The sequence below is a fragment of the Humulus lupulus genome, chromosome 2, assembly GCF_963169125.1.
Source record: "Humulus lupulus chromosome 2, drHumLupu1.1, whole genome shotgun sequence".
Lineage (NCBI taxonomy): Eukaryota > Viridiplantae > Streptophyta > Magnoliopsida > Rosales > Cannabaceae > Humulus > Humulus lupulus.
Genome location: NC_084794.1, coordinates 117,030,513 through 117,035,282, shown reverse-complemented (window position 1 = coordinate 117,035,282; position 4,770 = coordinate 117,030,513). Strand labels below are relative to the sequence as shown.

The following is a 4,770-nucleotide window of genomic DNA, read 5'->3' as shown; positions in this document are numbered from 1 at the left end:
AAGTATAACTCCCATATTTTTGTACATTGATGGTATAAAAGTCATATATTTGAAAAATTCCCTTATAAAAATATACACGTGGCACTTGTTTTTTTAACTTTGATTAATTTATTCTGCCTATTTTTTTTTCTTTCTCATCAATATAAAACGATCCAGAAACCTCTGTTTATTATGGAGAGGAAGAAAAACAGTAATCTATATCCATCTACAATCCAAGAATGGAGGTTTGAATGCTCAGTCCTCCATTTATGATTTTTTAAGGTTTACCTTCACTGGTACTTATTTCTGGCATTTTTCTCTCTCCATAAATATAATGAATTTTTCTTTTTCTCCCTCATTCTGTCTTAAGTTTGAATATTTTCATCCAAATTTCTATTTGGTATCTAAGAAAATAAAAATAATTTATGTTTGATATGAAAATTAATTTTCACAATCAATGAAGAGAATATGAATAGAGTTTTTAGGTCTTGTACTTGCCTCTATTTATTGTTTATAAAAATAAGGGTATTTTGTTGATTTCTTTTAATTATTTTGAACTTCAAAACAGAAAAAATATTAGAAAGATCTTCAGATCATCTTCATAATCATGAAACTTTCTTATAATTGGAGAATTAAAAATTCAAATTTCAATTTAATATATACATGCTTCTTCCATGTACTAATTCATCCAAGAAAATTACGTAACACTATCTCTAATGCTAAAAGTAAAAAATCTTTGAGAAAAATATCCTTTGCCCAGAAAAAAAAAATTAAAACGAAAAAAGAAGATATTCAATGATAACATACCTGAGAAAAAGAACATTACACCATAAATTTCTTAATCTTTCACCATAAATCTATTTGCAATGAATAAAATGTATCATCTTAGCAACTCATCACAATGATGACGAGAGCTATGTATGTATATATGCATTTGAGTGGAGAAATACTAAGAAGTGATATTTTGCTCATTCAAAAGTTGTTGTTGATAGCTTGGTATTGCACAAGCCTATCTCAGATTGATACGTGACTCTTATAAGGTAATCAAAGTTTTTAAAGATCTGTAATAATTGTAGGTATATATAACTGTTTTGATATCTTTAGTGGGAGGTGTATGTAACTCTAGTCAAGAGCTGCATTGACACCCAATTGTCCAAAAATAGGGGAGCATTAGTAAGCTACAAATGTTTATCTAATCACACTAAATTAACTGGAAGTTCTTCAGTACAACCATTGTAAAACCAGAAAAAAAAATATTACAAAGATCTTCATATTGAACTTCTTCACAATCATGGAACTTCCTCATAATCCTGGAATTGTAAATTCAAATTTCAATATAATAAAATTTCAGTGTAAGGCATGTAAAGATAACTAACAATTACATAGCCAAAAATAAAAAATACCTTCTCCCATTTGATGTTGTCTACTAGTTTGGCCAGAATTTGAAAGGTTTGCAGTTTCTTTATAAAGAAAAGAAAAAAAAAGTCAAGCAAGTTAACAAGGATATAAACAATGTAATAATTTTTCCAATGAATTTTGTTTTTACCTTGCGCATTGTAAATGCTACTTGGAAAGATAAAAGGATTCAAACTATATGATGGTGGGTAATGGAAGTAGGACATAGGTAAGGTTTGCAAATTTGGTTAGAAACCTAAAATTTGTGTTGTAGGTAGTTCGTATGACATGGGCATTTGTATTTGTGCTTATTTATTCTGAAAAAGAGTAACGGATCAAGTTATACTAGTGACTAGATGATTAAATTAAAAAAAAATTAAACAAGTCACTATACAAATTGGATGTTTATTATACCTAGATACTCAATCTATCTAATGTACCAGCAATGTTCACATTATGTATACTACATTCTTCCTTCTTTGTATCCTGTAAAAATATGGAACACATGCATAAGCTTTAATTGGGAATAAATATTAAGAATATAACAATATATAGCAAGATAAATTCCTTGCCTTTAATTTCTTTCTTTCTTTCTTGATTCTTTCACTTTTTCCTTTCTTTTTCATAGCTGTTAGCTTTTCAACCATTGGAACTCTCCTATTCTTTGGTGGACGCCCATATCTTCGAACATTAATAGGAGAACGAGGTTCATTACTTTCATTAATCATTTCATCATGATGATTTTTAGTAGGAGAACCTTGAGTGGTAGCCAAATCCACTATATAATCTACTTCATCTTTAGCTAAGTTCATTTCAAATTCATGAATCAAATTCCAAAATATTTTGAACTTTTCATCAGAGACAATAACCCAATCTGCTACTTTGTCAAATTGTTTTTGGAGCTCATGATATCGTCGTGCTTCAAGATTTCTATGTAAATCATCATAAACAAGTTTGATCTTTGTATGACATCTTCTTAAATTCTTTCTCCATCTTTGCTAAAACATATTTCATTGAAATATTTTGAACTCCCATTTTAATAAGAATTGAGATAGCATGCTTGCATAAAATTCCTTTAAATTCAAACAATCAACAAGCACATTGAACCTCATAATTTTCTTTATTGAAATGAACTGTGAAATGAACTTCTTTACTTCCTCCATCAAAGAATACAACCTCACACACATCAAATAACCCAGAACTTTCATCAACACAGGAAATATCACAATAAATCTTCCCAGTTAACTCCTTTTGGAATTCTTTAAATTTTGTATTTGTGTAGGCTGCCTGAAATTGCTTTTCTATTGCAAAATGAGTCACACATGGAATCAACGTGCTAAAAGATTGAAAATCAGCTCGATTTTCCTACTCAATCTTGTCTCTTAAAGCACTATCATATTGTTCAACAAATTGCTTAAGTGTTGTCTTTGAGTTGACATATCCATCAAAAAATGCATTCATACTTTCACTTCGTTGAGTAGTTGACATTCCAGCCCAAAATGTGTCTTTGACAAAAGCAAGAACCCAGCGATATCTTTCTTCATATAAGCTATGCAACCATGCATTATCCTGAAGATCAAAATCATTGATGAGTAGACTCCATGCTCGTTCAAATTCTTCTTTTGTCAAAGAATTATAAACACAATTTTTCAAAACTTTTTTAATTGGTTTATAAGACTGATAGCCACATAACTTCTCAGGAATCTTTTTCATTATATGCCAAAGGCATCAACGATGTCGACTTTGGGGAAACACTACCTCAATCGCCTTCTTCATTGCTAGAGCTGCTTGGTCAGTAATTATGGCATTCAGAGCACATCCAGACATGCATGCAAGCCACATCTTAAACAACCAAATAAATGTTTCCGTACTCTCACTTGATAACAATCCACATCCTAACAAAATTGACTGACCATGGTGATTTACTCCAACAAAAGGGGCAAAAGGCATATCATACTTGTTTGTCAAATATGTAGTGTCAAATGTAATCACATCACCAAATTCTTCATATATCACTCTACTCCTTGCATCAGCCCAAAATACATTTTTGATTCTTGACTTATCATCTAAATCCATCATATAGAAAAAACTTGAATTCTTAGACTGCATTCGAACAAAATATTGGTGAATTGCTTCAGCATCTCCAACTCCTAGTCGTAATCGTCTTACTTTCTCAATAAGATTTCTACAATCTTTCTCTAAAAATGGAACATTATCATGACCCCCAGCTTCAACCACAAATGATTGAAAATTCTTTACAATACTTATTCCTGCTTGATCATTTAATTCAAGTTTTCTTTGAGCACCAATACTTATCTCTCTATTGCACAAATAGAATCGTGACTTTTGAGGACTCAACCCATGGTTATGCTCAAGTATAACTGAATTAATCTTACATTTTCCATCTTCAAGAATAGTACCATTAATTCTGGCTTTACATCCCACTTTTGTCAAAGGATTTGGATTAAGATAGTTTTGCTTATGTGATTTTGATTTTCCTGCTCAAGAACACGACAAAGTTAAAAATTTTGTTTTTTTGTCTTCTGAAGCACGTGAAGTTTTCTTTGTTATTCCAAAACCCTCTTGCTTTCCATATTTTCTATAGTACTCATAAGATCACTAAATGAACTAAAATACATTCCAGGTTGAGGTTCCGGTGCTTTTAGAATTTCTGAATACTCAACCTTCTCTTTTTGACTATCTAAAACTCTTTCACTTCTCTCTTTTATCAAATCCATGTCCATATATGCCTCTTCCATGCCCTAATTCAGCTAAAAAAAATAGGTAACACACAAAACTTGTTCATATATGAATAATTATTCATGGTTAATTAAAAGAAAAATTATACACTACAATGAAATTTTTTTTAGGGAAATATCATGTATAAAAAAGATTATTTAATGATAACATACCTTGAGGAAAAGAATATTACACCACAAAAGGAATTATCTTTCACAGTAAGCCTATTTGCTATGATTAAAAATTATCATATAGCATCTCTGGTTTATAAATAAAAAAAGAAATAGGAAAAAAATGAAATGATAAATACCTATGTTAAGAAAAATATCACATTATCGTAATCTTCATTTACCCATAGTTGATGAAAATAGTTATATTGATTCTCCTCTTTGATATTGTAGATGAAAAGAGCTTCTCTTTCTCTTTGATATATTGCAGATGAAAAAAGCTTCTGTTCCGTTCCGTTACGTTTTCTGAGAGTAGTTGAAAAGTTATCTTCTTTGCAAAGTAAAAGGAAATGAAAAAGAATAGAGTATATTTTGGTAAAGTAAACAATCAGTACAAAATCTGTTTTTTTTATTATTAAATTGAATAATATTTTTTAATTAATATGGCATCCACTTGTAACTCCACCTGGACTCGTGATTTTTTTCCACC

At 30.1% G+C, this 4,770-nt stretch overlaps 1 pseudogene; it reads right to left on the bottom strand.

The window, feature by feature from the left end:
• Window positions 1-1,281: 1,281 nt before the first annotated feature.
• LOC133814652 (protein FAR1-RELATED SEQUENCE 6-like) lies at window positions 1,282-4,133 on the bottom strand (annotated as a pseudogene).
• Between the last annotated feature and the right edge of the window lie 637 nt (window positions 4,134-4,770).